General features: G+C 39.1%; 1 protein-coding gene and 1 pseudogene across 21 annotated transcripts in view; one reads left to right on the forward strand and one right to left on the reverse strand.

The window, feature by feature from the left end:
- The window catches only part of LPAR1 (lysophosphatidic acid receptor 1), a 367,912-nt gene that overhangs the window by 321,556 nt on the left and 19,953 nt on the right, over positions 1–26,403 (reverse strand). The window contains exon 1 of one of the 21 annotated variants that reach the window (XM_047067469.1): positions 10,496–10,534. The exons of the other annotated variants lie outside the window; for them this stretch is intronic. The gene's annotated coding sequence lies outside the window, so the exon portion shown is untranslated. Of the gene's footprint in view, positions 1–10,495; positions 10,535–26,403 lie in introns of those variants that run through there. 21 annotated transcript variants of the gene reach the window in all.
- LOC124502972 (U1 small nuclear ribonucleoprotein C-like) lies at positions 11,236–11,724 on the forward strand (annotated as a pseudogene).

Here is a 26,403-nt window from a genome sequence, read left to right on the forward strand (position 1 = left end):
GATATTATGAGGTTTTAACTATTTAACTATTAAAGTTAAGAATTCATTTAGTGATTTTTTTAAAATTTTTTTAATGTTTATTTATTTTTAAGAGAGAGACAGAAAGCAGGGGAGGGCAGAAAGAGGGGGAGACACAGAATCCAAAGCAGGCTCCAGGCTCCAAGCTGTCACCACAGAGCCTGATGTGGGGCTCGAACTCACAAATGGTGAGATTATGACCTGAACCAAAGTCAGATGCTTGACTGAGCCACCAGGCACCTTGTAGTTTAGTGATTATTAATAGCAAACCAAAAACAGTGGATTAATCAAATTTAAAGTTTACTTTGCTACATAACTGAAGTCCAGAGGTAAGCAGACTAAAGCTATTTTGGCAGTTCTATGAAACCCAAAAACTTCACAGTAGCACTCTCCAGGTACCCAGTTTCCTTCTGGCTTTGTACTTTAATCCTTGCCTTCCACATGGCTACCAACACTCCAGCCATCATGTCTATGTTTCAGACAGAAATAAAGAGAAGGGCATGAGTAACTTTTCCTTAAGCCCCACCTGACAATTTCTGCTTATATCTCATTGGGTAGAATTAAGTCAAAGGCTACCCCATGATCAAGGAAGGCAGGGATTTGTAGTGTTTCAGGTGGGTATATTACTAACATCAATAAAATGCAGGTCTGTTGGCAAGGAAGAAGAGTAGATATTCAAAAGGCAACCCACAGTCTCTTACACAGAGGTACAGAGAAAAGGGATAATGTGGTCCCAAGTCATTACTGCTATGTATGTGGACATTCTGGATAAAGGATTAGAGGGACTTATTAATGCTACACAAATTCTATGGGGGTGCCCCAGGGAAGTTCATGTTTCAAGACTGGGTAGGGCTATTTACTTCATACGCCCTAGGTCTGTCCTCTCTGCAGATGCAATATCACAGTTGTCTGTGCACTAAATCAGGGGTTCTAAACTACATCTTTTTTTTTTTATCTCTCTTTGCCTTTTTAATTTTTTTAATATGAAATTTATTGTCAAATTGGTTTCCATACAACACCCAGCGCTCATCCCATAAACTACATCTTTTGAAAGAATGCTGGTCTCTCTATACCAAAATCACCAGAATACTTACTTAAACTACAACCTCCTAGATCTTGCTGCACAGACATAGTTTAGGCACCATGTTCTATGTGGTGCCATATCAGAAAGGGCTACTAAAAGCCATCATGGACTGTGTGAGGTTTAGCTGAAGGATGTAAATGACTCCAGCTGAACAGGTACCTCTGGGCAGCCTGGGCCACCTTTGGAGACAGTGGCAGTGTTCTCTCCTGAGAAAGAAGGGTTCTCAAGATGGGGCAGGCTCATTTGCCTCCTAATGACACAGCCTGAGGGGCAGAGGGCCTGGCTGGCTTCATAGCATTCCCAGCACTCATTCAGAAGAGAAGCCAACTCTCTCAAAGAGGAAAGCACACACTTCCAGGTGTTTTGCTGATCTTCCCCATCCTCAACCCATGCCTCAACTGCTTCAAGCTAGGAGCATTGGAATGCATCAACACACCAGCAGACTCTTGGAAAAAGTTTTCCATGCCTCGAAGGCAATCTTGAGTAAGTAACTACCATCCCTTCAAGGTAGCTAACTCATTTCTGGCCTCTTAGTCTCCACATATCTTAGAATTCATAAACTCTACAGTTAGTGTTCCGATAGATAGATAGATAGATAGATAGACAGACATCTAAAAGTCTTATGTCAAATTATTCATTCCTTTTAAAAAAAAATCGGTCCTTTGCATAGGAAGAGAAAGCTTTTAAACAAAAACATTTTAAAGTTTTATGATTATGATATCTATAAGACAATATATGAGGTGACAGGAAGAAGAAAACAGAGAAGGGGGAGGAAATGCAGTACATCTTTTTACTCTGGCTGAGCCCAGCAGAAGCTAACTATAAAATCCAAGGATGAAATGATCAAGTTCCCAAAACTACACTCCCATCTACATCTTCTACCATGTTCCCAAACTCTATACTAATGTTCATTCTAGGCCCTTCCTCAAATTTTAATCTTGTACTTTCAATCCATTCAATTACCATCACATAATAAGCACACTAGTATGACAACTCCTGTTCTTAGTGGTCTGGAGGTTCCTTAAGTGTCATCTCCCATCTTGAGACTTTAATCCCACTGATGTTCCTACCGTGGACATTCTGAAGTCATCTGCCCTCCCTACAACCAATCAGTGCCCTTGTGTACCCTTAACAGAAATTACCAACATCCTTGTGCATTCAGTGGAGGAACAGTTATATTTTAGACACTCACAAAGGAGTGGAAACTAAAGGAGCTGCCACTTTATCAACCCCTAAGCTGACCTACTCATGATCTCAGAATTCACCTGCAAGTCATATTTCATTTTAGTGAAGCACTTCTTCATGGTAGCTGGCTAATTTCTGTAAAAGTAATTTACATCCATTTCCTCTTGTTACGTCACTGACTCCTCCCATAAGCCTAACAGGCAGCTATTAATCCATTATTTTCTCTTGGGACATCTTTCCTTCAGCTTTCATACTTTTTGGTATCCTAATATCTTAAAACAGTAAAGCTTTCAAAAATGACTAACTTAGCCTAAGATGTTATTCATACATCAAAAAAGTCGTTTTCAGAAATATCTTACACAGCTAGCCCCTTCCTTCAAATGGTGTCTAATATAAAAACTTGATGTGGTAAGGAGCATTAAGGAATCTACTCCTGAAATCATTGCTTCACTATATACTAACTAATCTGGATGTAAATTTTAAAAAATAAAAAATAAAGTCAAATTACAAAAAAAAATTGATGTGTAAGTGGCTCTGTTTTCAGGGGTGGGAGAACCCAGATAGGTGGGCTCATGCTCATTGAGGCTTTCCAGAAGGACCTTTCCAGAAATCTAGGAATCTGTAGACCACATTTTGAAAAAACTTGTACTAAAGGAATCTGAATTCTTTAAATACCTTATAAATATTGACAAGTTCTACCCTGATTTGTAGACCATGTCATGCTTGGATAGGTCTAAATATTAAAAAGTATATGAACAAGTCAACATAGAATCAATGAAAACATACTGCAACAAAGAAAGGAGCCAGCCATAAGGCATGAAACCTCAGAATAGAAGTACTGTTAAAAAGGGGCACCTGGGTGACTCAGTTGGTTAAGCATCCAACTCTCTATTTTGGCTCAGGTCATGATCTCATGGCCACGGGACTGAGCCCCACATCAGGCTCAGTACTGCATGAAGCCTGGTTGGGTCTCTTTCTCTCCCTCTCCCTCTCCGTCTCCCTCTCCCTCTGTCTCTCTCCCACTTGTGTGCTCTTTCTCTCCCTCTCTCTAAGTAAATAAATAAACACTTAGAAATACTGTTAAAAATAATAAAATGATTTCTAAAAGAACGAGAAAAAAACTCTAGCAACTAGTGTTCCCAAAGACACAGAAGGTATGATTTTTGTAAAACAGAAATAGCAACTTTTAATGAAGAACACAGCTTAATGAGGAAAGAGATGCTGAAGAAGCTAGAAAAAAGTACAAGAAAGTCCAATACATCATAACAAAATTAGAAATCCATTGAAGGAGGTCAAAAGCAGAAGTGACATTAATGTACCTGGAACAATATATTGAAGACAAACTTGAGAAGGTATCACTACACAGAGAGGAAATGAGAACAAAAATGTTAATTATGACAGGAAAAAATAGTAAGTTTTAAGAACATGGAATTGGCTAGATCATCCTGACAGAAAACCAGCAACGAAACATTGGCCTTCAATGACACACTGACCAGATGAACTTAACAGACATACACAGAAGAACAGGGAATAAAATCCAACCTAAGATTGATGTGTCTTGAAGAAAGAAATAAGAAATATGAGGACCCAAGAACACTAAAAAAGAAAGAAAGAAGAAAACGAAGAACATTTTTCCAGCTAAAAAAAAATTAAAAGGCCTGAATCTATTTAAAAAAAAAAAAAACACAAAGGGTTCATCATGTTCCAGGAACAGTTATTGAAATAGAAACCATTGCTAGACACAAAAAGGCAAACTATTTTAATTATGTGGCTAAAGAAAAGTACTATAAGATGTAAGAGGAAGAAAAGCTTACCTAGAAAGGAAGAAATTCAAGTTTCCCCCAGTCTCCATTACACATTTAAATTCTGTTATAAAATGAGGTGTTCTGTAAAATGTTGAGGGAAAAAATCCTAGTGAACCAAAATACCAAACTTAGTTTCTCCTTCACAAACAAAAGCAACAGAAAGAACTTCTCATGCAAGGAGTCAGCAGGAATGCCACAAATGTACACCCTTCATAGAAATGTCCTAAAGTACATTCTATAGCTGAGGAAGTCAAAAGAGGATTTCAGAAGTCAACAGTCAAAATATGCAGGCACTGCTGTCAGCACGTATAGAAAACAATTTGACACAGAAAATAACTACAAAACTTATTGTAAATATAATTTTTGAGTTGCACTCAAAGCCAATTAAAAAAAGAAGTTGCAAGGAAACTTTCACTGGTTAAAAGAAAATGCTATTTAGGAATAATTCCACGAGAATAAATCACAGAAAGGACAGAGAATGCCAAAGCTAAATAAATTCCTCACCATGAAGTAGAACAAGTTGAAAAGTATTTTTTGAACTTTATTTTTAAGAAATCGTAAGACTGCCATTTATGATATTCTGATGAACTAAAAGGAAAGCTCATTCCACAAGTGGACCCCTACAAGAGTCTGAAAATTTTTTTTTTATATGAAGTTTATTGACAAATTGGTTTCCATACAACACCCAGTGCTCATCCCAAAAGGTGCCCTCCTCAATACCCATCACCCACCCGCCCCTCCCTCCCACCCCCCATCAACCCTCAGTTTGTTCTCAGTTTTTAACAGTCTCTTATGCTTTGGCTCTCTCCCACTCTAACGTCCTTTTTTTTTTTTTTACCTTCCCCTCCCCCATGGGTTCCTGTTAAGTTTCTCAGGATCCACATAAGAGTGAAACCATATGGTATCTGTCTTTCTCTGTATGGCTTATTTCACTTAGCATCACGCTCTCCAGTTCCATCCACGTTGCTACAAAAGGCCATATTTCATTTTTTCTCATTGCCACGTAGTATTCCATTGTGTATATAAACCACAATTTCTTTATCCATTCATCAGTTGATGGACATTTAGGCTCTTTCCATAATTTGGCTATTGTTGAGAGTGCTGCTATGAACATTGGGGTACAAGTGCCCCTATGCATCAGTACTCCTGTATCCCTTGGGTAGATTCCTAGCAGTGCTATTGCTGGGTCATAGGGTAGGTCTATTTTTAATTTTCTGAGGAACCTCCACACTGCTTTCCAGAGCGGCTGCACCAATTTGCATTCCCACCAACAGTGCAAGAGGGTTCCCGTTTCTCCACATCCTCTCCAGCATCTATAGTCTCCTGATTTGTTCATTTTGGCCACTCTGACTGGCGTGAGGTGATACCTGAGTGTGGTTTTGATTTGTATTTCCCTGATAAGGAGCGACGCTGAACATCTTTTCATGTGCCTGTTGGCCATCTGGATGTCTTCTTTAGAGAAGTGTCTATTCATGTTTTCTGCCCATTTCTTCACTGGGTTATTTGTTTTTTGGGTGTGGAGTTTGGTGAGCTCTTTATAGATTTTAGATACTAGCCCTTTGTCCGATATGTCATTTGCAAATATCTTTTCCCATTCCGTTGGTTGCCTTTTAGTTTTGTTGGTTGTTTCCTTGGCTGTGCAGAAGCTTTTTATCTTCATAAGGTCCCAGTAATTCACTTTTGCTTTTAGTTCCCTTGCCTTTGGGGATGTGTCGAGTAAGAGATTGCTACGGCTGAGGTCAGAGAGGTCTTTTCCTGCTTTCTCCTCTAAGGTTCTGATGGTTTCCTGTCTCACATTTAGGTCCTTTATCCATTTTGAGTTTATTTTTGTAAATGGTGTGAGAAAGTGGTCTAGTTTCAACCTTCTGCATGTTGCTGTCCAGTTCTCCCAGCACCATTTGTTAAAGAGGCTGTCTTTTTTCCATTGGATGTTCTTTCCTGCTTTGTCAAAGATGAGTTGGCCATATGTTTGTGGGTCTAGTTCTGGGGTTTCTATTCTATTCCATTGGTCTGTGTGTCTGTTTTTGTGCCAATACCATGCTGTCTTGATGATGACAGCTTTATAGTAGAGGCTGAAGTCTGGGATTGTGATGCCTCCTGCTTTGGTCTTCTTCTTCAAAATTCCTTTGGCTATTCGGGGCCTTTTGTGGTTCCATATGAATTTTAGGATTGCTTGTTCTAGTTTCGAGAAGAATGCTGGTGCAATTTTGATTGGGATTGCATTGAATGTGTAGATAGCTTTGGGTAGTATTGACATTTTGACAATATTTATTTTTCCAATCCATGAGCAGGGAATGTCTTTCCATTTCTTTAAATCTTCTTCAATTACCTTCATAAGCTTTCTATAGTTTTCAGCATACAGATCCTTTACATCTTTGGTTAGATTTATTCCTAGGTATTTTATGCTTCTTGGTGCAATTGTGAATGGGATCAGTTTCTTTATTTGTCTTTCTGTTGCTTCATTGTTAGTGTATAAGAATGCAACTGATTTCTGTACATTGATTTTGTATCCTGCAACTTTGCTGAATTCATGTATCAGTTCTAGCAGACTTTTGGTGGAGTCTATCGGATTTTCCATGTATAATATCATGTCATCTGCAAAAAGCGAAAGCTTGACTTCATCGTTGCCAATTTTGATGCCTTTGATTTCCTTTTGTTGTCTGATTGCTGATGCTAGCACTTCCAGCACTATGTTAAACAACAACGGTGAGAGTGGGCATCCCTGTCGTGTTCCTGATCTCAGGGAAAAAGCTCTCAGTTTTTCCCCGTTGAGGATGATGTTAGCTGTGGGCTTTTCATAAATGGCTTTTATGATCTTTAAGTATGTTCCTTCTATCCCGACTTTCTCAAGGGTTTTTATTAAGAAAGGGTGCTGGATTTTGTCAAAGGCCTTTTCTGCATCGATTGACAGGATCATATGGTTCTTCTCTTTTTTTTTGTTAATGTGATGTATCACGTTGATTGATTTGTGAATGTTGAACCAGCCCTGCATCCCAGGAATGAATCCCACTTGATCATGGTGAATAATTCTTTTTATATGCTGTTGAATTCGATTTGCTAGTATCTTATTGAGAATTTTGGCATCCATATTCATCAGGGATATTGGCCTGTAGTTCTCTTTTTTTACTGGGTCTCTGTCTGGTTTAGGAATCAAAGTAATACTGGCTTCATAGAATGAGTCTGGAAGTTTTCCTTCCCTTTCTATTTCTTGGAATAGCTTGAGAAGGATAGGTATTATCTCTGCTTTAAACGTCTGGTAGAACTCCCCTGGGAAGCCATCTGGTCCTGGACTCTTATTTGTTGGGAGATTTTTGATAACCGATTCAATTTCTTCGCTGGTTATGGGTCTGTTCAAGCTTTCTATTTCCTCCTGATTGAGTTTTGGAAGAGTGTGGGTGTTCAGGAATTTGTCCATTTCTTCCAGGTTGTCCAATTTGTTGGCATATAATTTTTCATAGTATTCCCTGATAATTGTTTGTATCTCTGAGGGATTGGTTGTAATAATTCCATTTTCATTCATGATTTTATCTATTTGGGTCATCTCCCTTTTCTTTTTGAGAAGCCTGGCTAGAGGTTTGTCAATTTTGTTTATTTTTTCAAAAAACCAACTCTTGGTTTCGTTGATCTGCTCTACAGTTTTTTTAGATTCTATATTGTTTATTTCTGCTCTGATCTTTATTATTTCTCTTCTTCTGCTGGGTTTAGGCTGCCTTTGCTGTTCTGCTTCTATTTCCTTTAGGTGTGCTGTTAGATTTTGTATTTGGGATTTTTCTTGTTTCTTGAGATAGGCCTGGATTGCAATGTATTTTCCTCTCAGGACTGCCTTCGCTGCGTCCCAAAGCGTTTGGATTGTTGTATTTTCATTTTCGTTTGTTTCCATATATTTTTTGATTTCTTCTCTAATTGCCTGGTTGACCCACTCATTCGTTAGTAGGGTGTTCTTTAACCTCCATGCTTTTGGAGGTTTTCCAGACTTTTTCCTGTGGTTGATTTCAAGCTTCATAGCATTGTGGTCTGAAAGTATGCATGGTATAATTTCAATTCTTGTAAACTTATGAAGGGCTGTTTTGTGACCCAGTATATGATCTATCTTGGAGAATGTTCCATGTGCACTCGAGAAGAAAGTATATTCTGTTGCTTTGGGATGCAGAGTTCTAAATAGATCTGTCAAGTCCATCTGATCCAGTGTCTCATTCAGGGCCCTTGTTTCTTTATTGACCGTGTGTCTAGATGATCTATCCATTTCTGTAAGTGGGGTGTTCAAGTTCCCTGCAATTACCACATTCTTATCAATAAGGTTGCTTCTGTTTATGAGTAATTGTTTTATATATTTGGGGGCTCCGGTATTCGGCGCATAGACATTTATAATTGTTAGCTCTTCCTGATGGATAGGCCCTGTAACTATTATATAATGTCCTTCTTCATCTCTTGTTACAGCCTTTAATTTAAAGTCTAGTTTGTCTGATATAAGTATGGCTACTCCAGCTTTCTTCTGGCTTCCAGTAGCATGATAAATAGTTCTCCATCCCCTCACTCTCAATCTAAAGGTGTCCTCAGGTCTAAAATGAGTCTCTTGTAGACAGCAAATAGATGGGTCTTGTTTTTTTATCCATTCTGATACCCTATGTCTTTTGGTTGGTGCATTTAATCCATTTACATTCAGTGTTATTATAGAAAGATACGGGTTTAGAGTCATTGTGATGTCTGTATGTTTTATGCTTGTAGTGATGTCTCTGGTACTTTGTCTCACAGGGTCCCCCTTAGGATCTCTTGTAGGGCTGGTTTAGTGGTGACAAATTCCTTCAGTTTTTGTTTGTTTGGGAAGACCTTTATCTCTCCTTCTATTCTAAATGACAGACTTGCTGGATAAAGGATTCTTGGCTGCATATTTTTGCTGTCTAGCACCCTGAAAATCTCGTGCCAATTCTTTCTGGCCTGCCAAGTTTCAAAAGAGAGATCAGTCACGAGTCTTATAGGTCTCCCTTTATATGTGAGGGCACGTTTACCCCTTGCTGCTTTCAGAATTTTCTCTTTATCCTTGTATTTTGCCAGTTTCACTATGATATGTCGTGCAGAAGATCGATTCAAGTGACGTCTGAAGGGAGTTCTCTGTGCCTCTTGGATTTCAATGCCTTTTTCCTTCCCCAGTTCAGGGAAGTTCTCAGCTATGATTTCTTCAAGTACCCCTTCAGCACCTTTCCCTCTCTCTTCCTCCTCTGGGATACCAATTATGCGTATATTATTTCTTTTTAGTGTATCACTTAGTTCTCTAATTTTCCCCTCATACTCCTGGATTTTTTTATCTCTCTTTTTCTCAGCTTCCTCTTTTTCCATAACTTTATCTTCTAGTTCACCTATTCTCTCCTCTGCCTCTTCCATCCGAGCCGTGGTGGTTTGCATTTTGTTTTGCATTTCATTTAAAGCGTTTTTCAGCTCCTCGTGACTGTTCCTTAGTCCCCTGATGTCTGTAGCAAGAGATTCTCTGCTGTCCTGTATGCTGTTTTCCAGCCCAGCGATTAATTTTATGACTATTATTCTAAATTCACTTTCTGTTATATTATTTAAATCCTTTTTGATCAGCTCATTAGCTGTTGTTATTTCCTGGAGATTCTTCTGAGGGGAATTCTTCCGCTTGGTCATTTTGGATAGTCCCTGGTGTGGTGAGGACCTGCAGGGCACTTCCCCTGTGCTGTGGTGTATAACTGGAGTTGGTGGGCGGGGCCGCAGTCCGACCTGATGTCTGCCCCCAGCCCACCGCTGGGGCCACAGTCAGACTGGTGTGTGCCTTCTCTTCCCCTCTCCTAGGGGCAGGATTCACTGTGGGGTGGCGTGGCCCGTCTGGGCTACTTGCACACTGCCAGGCTTGTGATGCTGGGGATCTGGCGTATTAGCTGGGGTGGGAAGGCAAGGTGCACGGCGGCAGGGGGGGCAGGCTTAGCTCGCTTCTCCTTAGGTGATCCACTTCAGGAGGGGCCCTGTGGCAGCCGGAGGGAGTCAGATCGCTGCCGGAGGTTTGGCTCCGCAGAAGCACAGAGTTGGGTGTTCGCGCGGAGCAAGCAAGTTCCCTGGCAGGAACCGGTTCCCTTTGGGATTTTGGCTGGGGGATGGGCGGGGGAGATGGCGCTGGTGAGCGCCTTTGTTCCCCGCCAAACTGAGCTCTGTCGTCCGGGGGCTCCGCAGCTCACCCTCCCTTTGTCCTCCAGCCTTCCCGCTTTCCGAGCAGAGCTGTTAACTTATGACCTCCCAGACGCTAAGTCGCGCTTGCTGTCGGAACACAGTCCGTCAGGCCCCTCCGCTTTTGCAAGCCGGACTCGGGGGCTCTGCTTGGCCGGCGAGCCGCCCCTCCGCCCCGGCTCCCTCCCGCCAGTCCGTGGAGCGCGCACCGCCTCGCCGCCCTTCCTACCCTCTTCCGTGGGCCTCTCGTCTGCACTTGGGTCCGGTGACTCTGTTCTGCTAATCCTCTGGCGGTTTTCTGGGTTATTTAGGCAGGTGTAGGTGGAATCTAAGTGATCAGCAGGACGCGCGGTGAGCCCAGCATCCTCCTACGCCGCCATCTTCCCAGAATCCTGAAATTTTGAGGAACTGAAATTGTAAAGTTGTCCCACTGGATTACTAATGCCCCTAGGCTCCTGGAAGAAGGAAACAGAAATCCTTTTGGAATGAACCAACCTTCAACACAGGCCTCAAAGAATTCACCCCCCCCAAAAAAATCCAAGGAATATGAACAGCATACAGTAAGAAATCACAAAATATACAAGGAAAGAGGGTACCAGAAGAGAAAATCTATAGTAATAGTAGAGAGCAAAAGCAGACTTTCAAAGAGTTCAGATATTGCAACTATTAGACATAGAATATGGAAAAGTATATTGGATTAAGATATTTAAAGAAATAAAGAAGTGTTGGCTGTTGGTTAAGACACCCACTCTTGGTTTCGGCGCAGGTCATGATCTCACGGTTGGTGAGATGGATCCCCATCTGGGTCTCTGTGCTGTCAGCTTGGAGACTGCTTGGGATTCTTTCTCTCCCTTTCTCTCTGTCTCTCTCTCTCTCAAAATAAATAAATAAACATTTAAAACGAAAAAGGAAGAAGTGTTTAAAATATGATTCAGGAGCTGGGGAATGGCCAGTGGCCTGCAGAGCAACATGCCAAAGTTTTATTGTGACTCCAGTGACACATACCTCACCCATGACTCTCCATCTGTGAGGAAGACACACCACAGAGGTAGGAAACACAAAGAGAATGTGAAATGCTATTAGAAATGGATGGGAAAGCAGTCTCAGAGCCTGATCGACAAAACAACCACTGCATATCAACAAGGCAAGATGCCTCCTACTCCATTCTCTGCTTCTCCTCCTGCAGGGGCAATGATCCCACCTCCCACCAGCTTCCTGGGTCCTCCTTGCCTTGGTATGATGCCAGCTCCCCATATGCTGGGTCTTCCCATGATATAGGCCCTTCCCATGATGATAGGCGCTCCTCCGCCAGGGACAATGCCAGTGTGACCTGCTCCCGGAGTGAGGCCACCTATGGGAGGCCACATGCCAATGGCACTTGGGCCCCCAGTGATGAGACCTCCCACCCATTCCGTGATGGTGCCCATTCAGCCAGGAATGCCTCAACCAGGCAAATAAGGAGAGAGGGGAGCTTCTTTATATCCATTTTATATTACTTGCTCTACTTCACTAGGAGATCATGGTGCTGTGACTCTGGGTGTTTTCTAACAGCATGACAAGGAAGACTTGCCCCCCCACTTCCTATTAAAGAAAGAATAGTTTTGGCAGAAGAGTAGTGAGACCAAAAAAAAAGCAATTTTTCATTTGTATTGTGAGAAAATTATCAACTGTTTTAAAATAGTTTAAAAATAAATAAATAATAAAAATAATAAAAAATAAAATATGATTACAAACAAGAGACTATTAAAAAATGCTATAGACTGAATGCTTGTGCCCCCTCAAAATTCATATGTTGAAACGTGCCCCCAATGTGATGACATTAGAAGTTGGAGTCTTTGGGAGGTAATTAGATCATGAGTGTGGAGCCTTCATGAATGGGTTAGTGCCCTTAAAAAAGAGACCCCAAAGGACTCCTTCACCTCTTCTGCCATGTAAAGACACAGTGAGAAGACAGACATCTATGAACCAGGAAGCAGGCTCTCACTAAACACCAATCTGCCAGCACCTTGATCTTAGACTTCCCAGCCTCTGGAACTGTGAGAAATGAATGTTTGTTATTTAAACCACCCAATCTATAGTATTTTTATTATGGCAGCCTGAAGAGACTAAGACAAAAATAAGCAGATTTAAAAAGAACAAAATTATATTCCTAGTAACAAAAAATAATAATAAAATCATTGAAATTAACAAAGTCCATGGAAGAGTTGAACCAGAAGACTGGACACAAATAATAGTAGTAGCAAAATGTTAGGTAGTTATAAAGAATTAACTCAGTATGCACCCTCCAGAGAAAAAATATGGAAAACATAATAGGTAGGTAAAAAAAAACAGAAGATAAAGTAAATTTCTAACATACATCTACTTGGAATTTCAGAAGGAGGGATGAAATAGAATGGGGAAGAGGTAATACCTTAAGAGAAAATGACTAGTAATTTCTCAGAACTGACTGAAGAAACTAATACACAGTTTCAGGAAATCCAGTGAATTCCAAGTAGGATAAATAATAAGAAATCCAGGGGCACCTGGGTGGCTCAGTCAGTTAAGCATCCAACTTTGGCTCAGGTCACGATCTCACGGTTCTCATGATCTCATGGTTCTTGAGTGTGTGCCCCACTTTGAGCCCCACTATAGACTCTCTGCTGTCAGCACCGAGCCAGCTTTGGATCCTCTGTCTCCCTCTCTCTACCCCTACCCCTCCCTCCCTCTCTCTCTCTCTCAAAAATAAATAAACATTTTTTAAAAAGGTTTCGAGAGCAAGTATAAAGACATTTCAGACAAAATAAAAATTAGGAATTTGTCACCATTAGACCATCATTAAAGAAAATTCTAAAACTAAGCTGTCCAATAGAAATGTAATGACCAATATGTAAATTTAAATGCTCTGGCATAAAGCCACATTTTTAAATGCATGAAGAGGTAAAATTAATTTTAATACTGGTCTATTTAATCTAATATATTAAAAATTATTTCAATATGTAATCAATATAAAAACCATTAATGAGATATTTCACCCTTTCTGGTACCTGGTGTTTGAAATCCGGTACATACTCTATACTAACAGCAAATCTCAATTCAGACTAGTAATTATATTTCAAGTACTCAATATCCATATGACTGGTGGTTACCATATTGGTCAGCACAGTGCTAAGAGACACACTTAGAAGGAAGATTATTCCTGGTAAAATGGCTGAGATGCAAGAAGAGAGGATGAGCAAAACAAGTGGTAAAAACTTGGGCAAACCCAATGTCCCTAAGGGACACTGACTGTCTAAAACAATAATATTTATATTGTACACCAGAAGTTAGGGAAAGGTTTATCAAATTCTGTTTAGTTTGGGGAAAGAATACTTTGTGAGGCTGTTGTATATACTTCATATTACATCACATTAAGTGGTACACGACATCTAGTCAATGGTGGCAAGACTGGATCAGGGTGAAACAGCCAAATGCCTCCATCACAAAGTCATATTTCTCTCACCTTTTACCAAAAATCAGTCCATGGGGTAAGACCCAAGCAGAAGAAACAAGTACAAAGTCTGTGAGACAGAAGTACGTCTGGTGTGCTTGAGAAATAGTAAGGAGAAAGATTCCCTATACTGTAGCACTTGGCTAAGCTAATAACTGATCAGGATCATTCTACTGACAATTCTTTTAAAATGAATGTATTAGCAGGAGTGCTGATGCATAGGGGCACATGTACCCCAATGTTTATAGCAGCACTTTCAACAATAGCCAAATTATGGAAAGAGCCTAAATGTCCATCAACTGATGAATGGATAAAGAAATTGTGGTTTATATACACAATGGAATACTACTTGGCAATGAGAAAGAATGAAATATGGCCTTTTGTAGCAACGTGGGTGGAACTGGAGAGTGTTATGCTAAGTGAAATAAGCCATACAGAGAAAGACAGATACCATATGCTTTCACTCTTACGTGGATCCTGAGAAACTTAACAGAAGACCATGGGGGAGAGGAAGGGAAGAAAAAGTTAGAGAGGGAGGGAGCCAAACTATAAGAGACTCTTAAAAACTGAGAACAAACTGAGGGTTAATGGGGGGTGGGAGGGAGGGGAGGATGGATGATGGGCATTGAGGAGGGCACCTGTTGGGATGAGCACTGGGTGTTGTATGGAAACAAATTTGACAATAAATTTCATATTAAAAAATAAATAAATAAAATAAAAGGAATGTATTAGAATCACTATATGAATTATTCATTTAATGACTAGGATCATTTAATCAGAACTAATAAGTGATCCCTATAGCAAATAACAGTTGATATTGAATCCAGATCCCCTTGAAACCCTTGAGCCATTTCTCTGTACACACCCCCCATCCCCAGCTTCTTTGTGCTTTTGCTTCTATGGACTCCCATTTGTGATGATCTTCAGAAGATTGCCCTCAGCCACAGACACCACTTTGCACGCCTGTGCAAAAAGCTGGAAGTATCTGAGAGATGAGGTACCCCTTAGCTTAGTTTGGGTGGCTCTGAGCCAAAGAGCGACTTATGAAAGCCCAGCTCTTTCAAGTTGGGACAAAATCTGAGCTAATTTGCTCTCTAAAGCTCTCCTGTACAATCCAGCTGAGACTAAAACTGTGCCAGGAATTGTACCCTTGCTTGGATTCCTTCTTTTCACTGATCTGTTTCTCCCACTCCCTTACCTGTTGCTCCTGAGAGCAATTCCCTAATAAATCATTTGCACATAAATACTCAGTTCAGGGTTGGCATCTGCAGAAACTGACACAAGGCAATCCCTAATTCTGAATGCCACATTACATCTGGAATTTATGTAACAAATATAATCTAATTCTATATACTCATCTGCAAAATGGAGCATGAATAGAAATCCTTTCTACTTCCATTTGAAGTGATTGGTTTCTATTAGCATACACATATATAAATAATGCATCATGAGAAGTCAGTGCAAGGCTGATCCATGAGTGGCATATACCAGCCAGGGTACAACACTATACACACAGTGTATGTCCGCACTCATACACACAGTATTAGCATTATTGAAAACTCAGCTGTGCATCACTTTTCTAGATGTGTAAAACTTCTTTGGTTCTGGAATACAAGCAAATCGCTCACCATTCCCAAGGCCTGAATGTGGCGCTTATTGTTTCAGAGACAATGGGTCTAGTGTTTGGCGCTCAGACTACATATTTCAAAGGGAATCTTTGTCTGCTTAACATGAAATAAATCAGACTCTACATTTATTGGAAAAAGAGCAATCCAGTAACCTTCACTCAAAGAAATCAGCCTTGGCGGCCTTAAGTTACAACTGTTGAGTAAAGCTATAGGTAGCCATTTAGTAATACAAACCAGAGACTTCTAAGAGGGGCTAGGAAGAAACCCACTGTTTGCCTTTCTTTAGCCATTTTTGATCACTAAGAATTTTTTTTACAATTATGTAAATTGTTTTCAAGTACATTTCTACACTAGCTTTTTACAAACCAAAATTTCTCCCAATGGCACTATTTAAATATTTACAATTATAAGCACGTGATTGTCTGAAGTTCTTCAAATATTGTAGAGAAACTTCATCAGGTTGGGCTCTACTGTTTTGTAAGAAATATTTTGGAAATTTTCTGCTAAGGCTCGTTATTGTCCTTTAAAGGACACACATGCACATACATATATCAATCATGTAAGCAAGCTAATTGAAAAAAAACATTTCTCTAACTTTATATTAAGAGTGTAACTTTGTGCTATTGGACTAGATACGCCTGTCATCTATGACAGACATGCCCAGGAATGCTAAAAAGTAATTGGCCATGCAAATGGGATATTCCTAAAGCTCACAGAGATTCCCACCAAATGAAATTGTCTTAACCAAATAAGAGAAGGACTAGTTTCAGGCTTTTAGAAGGATCCATTTACAGGCATACAATGAATGTGCTGATTAAAATCATTTGTTTCTATTCACCAGGCAAGACCTCCAAAGGTTTTGAATAAGCTATGGTGCCTTACTCTATCTAGTCTTAGATATTATGTAATCTTTAATACAATCCCTTTCTATAACCCATATTGGTCTCCTCCAACTCTTTTAGAAATAGTATGTTTCTTCTGGAATAAAAGATAATAATTCCAGGAAAAAGTAAACTTTATCTTAAAATGCAATTTTCTAAACACAGCAAAATACACATGGGAATTCAGTATGTGGCAAATTCTATGCTTTTATAATCTTAGTGGGACCACATTACAGAAAAATGTAAAATGCCTGCATATGAAAATTCACGTAAAAAAAGCCAAAAGATAAATAAAAAGCTGGAAAAAAAATCACAACTCAAATTACAAAGGTCTTATTTTCCTAATGTATTTTTAATATATTAATAACAAGACTAAGAGACCAATCTAACATAGGTGAATGATATGAAAAGACAATTCACAGAAAAAAATAAAAATGGCTCCTAAAATGTAATAATATCACTCATAATAAAGACACTTCACTGAAACTGCACTGAAAGATCATTTCTAACTATCAAATTGTGATCCAAAAAGTAATAAATGGTACTGCAGAAGAATATAGGTATTGTTGAGGGTATTATGACAAGTGAAATAAGTCAGAGAAAGAAAGACAAATACTGTATGATTTCACTTATATGTGGAATCTAAAAAACCAAACAAAACTCATAGATACAGAGAACAGATTGTTGGTTATCAGAGGGGAAGGGGGCTGGGAAGTGAGCAAAAAGTGTGAAGGGGGTCAACTGTATGGTGACAGATGGTTATGAGACTTACTGTGGTGATCACTCTGTAGTATATGCAAAGATCAAACTACTATGTTGTACAACTGAAACTAATATAATGTTATATACCAATTTTTCCTAAGTTAAAAACAAACAAAAAAAAGAATATAGGCACTGGTGATAATATATATATATGGGGAGGATATATATATATTCTCTACAGAGGGCAATTTGGCAATATAAAAATTATAAATGCACAAGGCCTTTGATGCAATTCCTTTTCTAGTAATGTATCCTAAAGCTATATCCCAATGAGTGAAAAGATTGTAACTACATGTATATCTGTGTCCATATCCATATCCATTCACCTATCTATCTATCACGTGCCTATTTACTCTCAATAGAAAGATACCCAAGAATGTAGCAGAGGCTGACCCCAGGAAGGGCAATGAGAGTAGAGTGATTTATATTTAGTTATGTTCATTTGCACTTCCTGGGCTTTGAGCCCTGGTATCTCTTCAAAAAAAAAATTTAACATAAATTTTCAAAGGCACCATATTCTAAGCACGAATATACAGCGCTAAGGAAATAGAGGCTCTACTTCCATTGATTATTTGATTCATTTCTTTGATCCAAAGTCATTCACAAGAACTTTGATTAAAATACTCTGGAGTGCAGGGGTGCCTAGGTGGCTCAGTCTGTTAAGTGTCTGACTTAGGCTCAGGTCATGATCTCACGGTTCATGGGTTTGAGCCCCACATCCAGCTCTGTGCTGACAGCTCAGAGCCTGGAGCCTTGCTTCGGATGCTGTGTCTCCCTCCCTCTCTGTTCCTCCCCCGCTCATGCTCTGTCTCTCTCTCTCCTTTAAAAATAAATAAAAACATTTAAAAAATTTTAAAAAAATACTCTGGAGTGCAGCATATATTATAAATAGCTCAAATTTATCCTAGGTTTTGAACAGTAGCTATACTTTTCCTTTGACGCCATAGTGCAAGAAATGTGCATACCCCTTTGTATTACTTTCTTCACCTTTGTGAGATTTCTCCAGCATGATGTGGGAACACACCACAAGGCAGCAGTTTGGACTCTTGCTGTTTCTGCCTGTTGCTTCATCGCTGGTCTTATGTAGATACAAAAGGGAACATGCTAAATTCCACCAAACACTTTGCTACCTTGACTACTTTACATCAGTGCCTCATTTAATCCTTACAAAGCCATTATGATGAAAGTATTTTTGTCCTCATCAGTCTGAGACTCAGAGAATCAAATAGGTTGTCCAAGAGAGCCGGATGCAAATCCAGATATATTTGGTGCCTCAGTGGAGTGTGGACATCAGGTGAACAAGAATCACAAGTAATTACTTGCACATAGTAACTACATAAACAAATGTGTTTTTAATCAATGCTTTTTAAGGGAAATTAATCATTCCCAAAATATTTGTAAACTGATGAAAATGTATTAAATGCAGATTTTAAAAAACAGACTTAGATTTGATTCTGTTAATACACAAAAAAATCAAACATAAATTTAAGAATCTTCTGAGGTTCAGCTTGAATTATACTAAAAACAGTTTAAATGTTCACACAACTAACCTTGCTTTACCAATGAGAAAACTCAAACCACGCCTAATCAATTTTTTTAACTTGTGTAGTGGTAAGATACTGATCAGACATTTGTGGCTTATATTATCCCAAATCCGCACATTGAATTCTCTGTCGAAAGGATTTGGGTTTTTAGGTTTACTTTGCAGTATGTGGTTTAAAAGGAAAAAGGACTCTACATTACAGCAGGCAACAAACTTGAGAGAAATAGCAGGAAAGACTTAGAACATGAATTCTTTTTCAATCCCAAAGAGATGCTGTTCCAACAAGACTCAGGTCAGAGGGCTGGGCACTGCTGGGGAGGTCACATGACTGATCTGGGCGAACTTGTTTTGTGAAGAAACAGATGATTTCTAGCTATGAGGCTGTTGTTCCTGTAACTTTTTAGCAACAGTTAAATCCATTAAATCCAGTTAAATCCAGCAGTTAAATCCATTCCAAAATGACAAGCGAAAGAAAAGAACATTCTGAATAAACTGCAGATGAATGGAGTTTTCCCCTGCCTCCTTGGGAATATTATGAGCATCTTACAAAAGGGGCCATATCCTGTTTCCTTCTCTGGTTGCTACAACTGTGGTTTGTATATTGGCTGTATCACTAATGTGAATTTATAACCCATAAATGCCAAAAGAAAAAAAATCAATACTCCTTCACAAATATGCATTTTTCTTACCCTAACTTTCAACAAGCACTGTTTTAAATCATCATTATTTTTTTCTGCACTGGAAGCAAATCTACACATCTTTTTCATACCCTACTGCTAGCACAGAAGGTGAAATACTGACATAAATGAAAGGAATTGCAAGTTCAGCATTAATATAAACCAGGAAAACACTACTGGGATATTTAAAACTCAACAGTGCCTCCTAGTGCACCTATAAAAATTAGCATGAGCCCAAGATGCAAAATAAATCAAGCTGGAAAAAAGTAAATTAGAAGACATTAATGAATTTATCCCTTTAAATCATCCAGGAATCGGTCTTTCGGAATGAACCTGTTTACTTTAACAAGACACATAAATTATTTTCAAATAAAAACAGGGCATTGAGAAAGATCAGATTCAGGTGGAAGGAAATGGCACAAAGGCATGTGGAAAGAGATAATGCAAAAGATAAAGACACATTTTTAAAGAAAGAGAAAGAAAGGGAAGAAGGAGGAGAAGAAGGTGGAAAAAGACTCTTACTGCCCCCAGAGCATACCAAGGAATATCACAAACTTGGATAATGATAATATGGCATTTTGCTCTGAGCCAACACCCACCTTTGTTAATTTCCTCATAAGAGAACTCCTATCAGAAACGGGAACCCTCTTGCACTGTTGGTGGGAATGCACACTGGTGCAGCCACTCTGGAAAACAGTGTGGAGGTTCCTCAAAAAATTAAAAATAGAACTACCCTATGACCTAGCAATAGCACTACTAGGAATTTACTCAAGGGATACAGGAGTCTTGATTCATAGGGGCACATGTACCCCAATGTTTATAGCAGCGCTTTCAACAACAGCCAAATTACGGAAAGAGCCTAAATGTCCATCAACTGATGAATGGGTAAAGAAGATGTGGTTTATGTATACAATGGAATACTACTTGGTAATGAGAAAGAATGAAATCATGCCATTTGCAACAACGTGGATGATACTGGAAGGTATTATGCTGAGTGAAATAAGTCAGTCAGAGAAGGACAGATATCATATGTTTTCACTCATATGTGGATCTTGAGAGACTTAACACAAGGCCATGGGGGAAGGGAAGGGGGAAAAATAGTTACAGAGAGGGAGGGAAGCAAACCACAAGAGACTCTTAAATACAGAGAACAAACTGAGGGTGGGTGGGAGGTGGGGGAGAGGAGAAAATGGGTGATGGGCATTGAGGAGGGCACTTGTTGGGATGAGCACTGGGTGTTGTATGGAAGCCAATTTGACAATAAATTATATTAAAAAAATAAAAGAACTCCTATCATCAATGTTCTTCTTGCCCACCAGCTACCATTGGTAGCATCAAAGGTCTTCACACGTCTATGCAATTATTGGTGCTTTCCACCAGGGCCCCTAAAGTTGGAAGTTAGTTTTTTCTGCTTAAATGATCATAGCTTTTTCCAAAAGTTTCTGATATCTGAGGGTTTACAACATTTGGGGATCATGAAAAGAAGTAATGCCATGAAACCCAGCAAGAAGGTACTCAGATGAGTGAGGAGTACTTGGCTATGAATCTGTGCCCAAAAGAATTTCCCCTTGCTGGATCCACCTGATATCCGCAAATTCACCCAATGTTTCTACTCTCATGTCTTCATTCTTTCTTTGTTTCACCAAAAACGTATGTAGAGTTCTTATCCGCTCTTTGTTTGAATTCTATTGTCCTCAACATTCCCTTCACTACTTTGAAGAAATCTTCCTTGGCCAGTACTTTATCTCAATGTCCTCAAATATGTCATGCAAATTAAGCTTCCTCATGACCACTAGATAGAAAAACATCAAGAGAACCTAAATTATTTGAGAACAGAAGTCTAAGCCTGACAGAATAAGGAAAGCACTCATAGTTATACACCAACTGTAAGTTAATATCAGGACCCCATTATATATGTATATGTTTATTGTATACAATCCTCCTTAAGTTGACCATTTAAGAGATTTTGTACACTTCTTTCCCATTACGGCATTTCAAAAGGTTCAATGTAAAGACTTCCTCCATGTACTGCTTTGGAAATACATTTTGATGAAGCCAATCACACTTGACTATCCTATTAGATTATCCGGTTTCCAAAATGTGGAGGCAAACAGGTGAGCAGATCCGTGTGTCTTCATAGAATTAATCCTTACTTTTGTGTACATTCTCTATATCACAAAACCACAAGGCACAATAGTGAAAGAACTTTGCAGTTTTCAGACCAACACAAAATTCTTAATTAAAAGAGTCTGCATGTTTTGAGGAAATAAGACTTATTAAAATCTGCTGTATTTTCAGAACTGTCTTTAGTAAAAGCAACATCACTGAGAATACTTTTTGTTCCACTAAAGTAAACAAATGTGAAGCAATTCCAAAGAGAGAGGGAAAAGCTGATCAAGAATAGTGAATGACATCCAAAATGCAAACAATATGGCAAGACTGAGTAACAGAACAGTAGGACAAAATTTGCTGCTTGACCAATGGACAAAATGTAATTACTCAAAAAAGGAAAAGCAGTGTTCATTCAGAGACACACAAAACAATATTAAAATTATGACACAGCCTCATAATAGAACACCATGCAGTGACTGAAAATGATGGAGGTCTGTATTCAATTGAAGAAAAGTTATGTTACATGAAAACACAAAAAATATTCATATTTGAAACATTTATATATTATTTATAAACATCCTATTCCTGACAGAGTGCTCTCAAATTGACACACTCTCCTTTCCTCTACCTTAAATCCTGTTCCTCTCCTCTTGATCAGGGACCCTCAAAACCCAACCCCATGTTTCTCCCAGCTTTTGCTGAAACATGCTAGCTAAATACTACGGCTCCTTTGAGGTTGTGTTCTTTTCCTGTCTTTCAGATCTAGTACATCCCCTCCTGGGTGATATTATAACTTAATCCCAGGAAGGGAGATTTGGCTTTGGGCCAGGAAGGGAGACAGGTGTACATCCTGATGGGGGTAAGGGAGAGGTGCCTTTGCATCATCTTCAAGCAAGGAAGGAATTCTAGCCCTTATAAGAAAGTGGGTCACTTCTTCAGGCTCAAAGACTCAGAAAAATCTGGAGGATTCAAGATTTTTAGGATGCATTAATATCACTGTCCCCATCCAAGATGGCAGGGTCCTATTGTTTCCCAACCTTGACATTGCAGATATACCTTGGTTTAGGGCTCATCTACTCACAATTAATCTCATGACCCTGGTCCTTTGTTTTCTCTGCTTTCCAGCCATAGGACATGAGAACATTTGCATATGATACCAAGTACGCCCTTTGATTTTCACATTTAGCTTGTAATTTCTTTTTTTTTTTTTTTCTTTTCAAGATTTATTTATTTTTCGGACAGAGAGAGACAGAGCATGAACGGGGGAGGGGCAGAGAGAGAGGGAGACACAGAATCGGAAACAGGCTCCGAGCCATCAGCCCAGAGCCTGACGCGGGGCTCGAACTCCCGGACCGCGAGATCGTGACCTGGCTGAAGTCGGACGCTTAACCGACTGCGCCACCCAGGCGCCCCTAGCTTGTAATTTCTAATTGCTCTTTCTTAACTTTTCATTATCTTTTTCCAAGTTTCAATTGAGTTTAGCAATAAACGTTCAATATTATTATACTTATAGTTGCTTTTTCTCTCATTTTTACCATCTGCTTTACACATTGTACCTGCTAACACATTACCTTCCACTGATCCACTGTCCCAATTGCCCAACAGTAGATTTTTTCACAATTATACTGCTTATTTTTGTCAGGATCTCGTGGTGCTCCCGCTACCACCAGTAACAGTTCTCTTTGCCAACCAGGTAATGTGTGGTTCTGCTCCAGGATCTTATCCCAGCCTGTGTCTTTTGTTTTGATCTGGTTTAGGTTTGGGGGACCACCCACGTCAACTCTCAGGGATGGGTTCCCAGGTAAGTTATCTGAAATAGGAATTAGCATGTAAACAAGCTTAAGTGGGAGTGCTCTGAGAATCAACACTTCAGGAAGAGAAAGGAGGGTAAGGGAGCAAGATTAGGCAGAAACTGTGCAGTGATACAATGTATTGCAATAGAAGCCTTAGGTGAGAGCACTGGGTGTTGTATGGAAACCAATCTGACAATAAATTTCATATTAAAAAAAAAAAAGAAGCCTTAGCTGATTCTCCGAGGAGTTCCAAAAGTTGGATGACCCTTGAGGACCACCCTAAACTGGAGCAAAAGGGCCAGACTTTGATATCCTCATACTCAACATACTCAACAGTCATTGGATGGGACCACCTGTGAAGAGGGCATGGCCTTGGCAAGGCACCTTCTTCGGTCAAGGCAATCCCTGACAGTGTCTGAGAGTTGAGAACAGTCTGGATGGGGGCAACATACCCACAGCTGAGAGTCCCTCTTTCCTGATGGAGACTCTGATCAGTGCATCATAGCAGCCACTGCCAGAACTCAGATCCATGCAGCACCCTGGATATCCCTGTCTCAATAAGTATACATTTTTTAAATTAAAAATAACAGCAATATCAAATAACAAAAATCTCAAATACATACATAGAAGATGGTAGGGAGGAAAAAAAGAGGGACTGTACAAATTTTTTTAAAGGTCATCTTGTTAAAGGGAAGAACGTCCTAGTAGACTGGATCCTTACTCTGTTCTCTCTCTCCTTAGTAATGGGATCACACATCCACACTCCTTATCATGTAATTTTGCAATGCCCTCATAATGCCTTGGAGTATATATCCTTATCTATTCACCGTGTGCTAGAACATGTGACATGTTAGCAGCTATGACTCAACCAGAGACTTAAAACGGGCTTTCAGAGTTAAGCTTACCCTCTTGTGCCTACACTATTGCTATGAAGACATGCCCCAGCCTGCTGTTCCAAGGAGAGGATGACAGACACATGGAGCACAGGTATTCCAACCAATCAACCGAGCCACCATGAGTAGCACAGCTATGTCACCACACCCAGCCTATATCAGCTGAACCTCAGCCACTACATAGATGCAAGAATGGTGAAAAAGACTGCTATTATTTGGGTTTATCTGGGGGATAGCATATTACAAAACATCATTATAACAGTACCTAACTTCTACAGATGTAGGGTTTTTTTTTAATTTTTTTAACCTGTTATTTATTTCAGAGACACAAAGTGCAAGCAGGAGAGGGGCAGACCGCCAGATCATGACCTGAGCCAAAGTCAGATGCTCAATCAACTGAGCCACCCAGGAGCCCCTACAGATGTAGGTATTAACTTATAGACATTGTTAGAAAATATAAGTTTAAATATGTGTATGGCATTATTTCTTCTAATACACTAGCAGGAAAAAAAAAAAAGAAATCATCAATTCAACAAACAATAGAATGGGGGTGGGGAGCGAAGTAAAAAATAATACAAAAGAATAGCAAGAATGAGCAAATAAATAAGGGGTACAAACAGGCTTAAACATAAAATAACAATAAATATTAATAAGTAAAATTCATTTTAGAGGACAGACTCACAGATTGAGGAGGTTAAAATTAAACTCAACTATTTAAAAGATGGGCTTAAAATAACAAGACAGTGTTGAAATAAAGGGATGAGAAATGGTATATCAAGAGAATGCTTAGAGGAAAACCAACCATAACAATATTAATATTGAAATAAATACAAGATGAAAATTATTAGCGTAACCCAGGAGGACTATTACATATTAATAACTGTGCAAGCACATTTCAATATATCAAAAAGACACAACAGTCATGATATTTTATAGATTTAACTACACAGCTTTGAAATATGTAAATCAAAATCCAATATAAAAGGCTTCTGCACAGCAAAGGAAACCATCAACAAAATAAAAAGGCAACCTGTGGAATGGTAGAAAACATCTGCAAATTATATATAAGAGGTTAATTTCCAAAATATACAAAGAACTCACAATTCAATAGCAAAAACAGTCTAATTTAAAAATGGGCAGAGGATCTGAATAGATATCTTTGCAAAGAAGACATACTAATAACCAACAGAAGTACATCAAAAGGTGCTCAACATCACTAATTGTCAGGGAAATTAATTCAAAACCAGAATGAAATATCACCTCACATCTACTAAGATGGCTAGCATCAAAAAGACAAGGCACAGTGCTGGTGAGGATGTGTAGAAAAGGGAACCCTGTATACTGTTGGTGGGAATATAAATTAGTGCAGCCACTATGGAAAATGATATAGAGGTTCCTGAAAAATATAAAAATAGAACTACCATATGATCCAGTAACCCCACTTCTGTGAATGTATCCAAAGGAAACTAAAACATTATGTCAAAGAGATATCTGCACCCTCATGTTCATGGCAGTATTATTTATTTATGACAGCCAAGATGTTGAAACAACCTAGGTGTCCAATGACAAATAAGTGGATAAAGAAGTTGTAGTGTATAAAAATCATTCAGATGAAATCATGTGGATGAAATGCAAATCATCCACATTTGCAGCAATGTGGATGGAACTGGAAGTTATTATGCTGAGTGAAATAAGTCAGTCAGAGAAGGACAGATATCATATGTTTTCACTCATATGTGGATCTTGAGACACTTAACAGACAGCCATGGGGGAAGGAAAGGGGAAAAAAATAGGTACAGAGAGGGAGGGAAGCAAACCGCAAGAGACTCTTAAATACAGACAACAAACTCAGGGTGGGTGGGGGAGAAGGGAAAGTGGGTGATGGGCATTGAGGAGGGCACTTGTTGGGATGAGCACTCGGTGTTGTATGGAAGCCAATTTGACAATAAATTTTATTCATAAAAAATTTTTTTAAATCATTCAAAGAATAAAAATAGCTCTTGGAAAGTAAAAACAAGGTCAAAACTAGGAAAAACTAAACAGAAAACTTGGAAGATGAAGTTACAAAAATCTCCCAGTGGATAGAGCAAAAACACAAAGAAAGACAAGAGATTAGCCCATTAGAGTACCAATCCAGAAGTTCCAACATAATACTAAAAGTCCAGAAAATAAAGAGAAGGAAATCATCACAGTATGTATATATGTAGATATATATCTGAAATCAATCAGATTTCAGATTGAAAGTTTCCAAGCAGTACCCAAACTGTGGCTGAAAAAAAAAATCCATACAAAGACACATCATTAAGAAATTTCAAAATATTGAGAATTCTATAGCCAGCCAAACCATCAACAGAACAAAGATATGTCCAGACATTCAAAGTC

The sequence above is a fragment of the Lynx rufus genome, unplaced genomic scaffold (assembly GCF_022079265.1).
Source record: "Lynx rufus isolate CCGP_SWC_20201006 ecotype Redwood Valley unplaced genomic scaffold, mLynRuf1.p SCAF_10, whole genome shotgun sequence".
In the NCBI taxonomy this organism is placed as follows: Eukaryota; Metazoa; Chordata; class Mammalia; order Carnivora; family Felidae; genus Lynx; species Lynx rufus.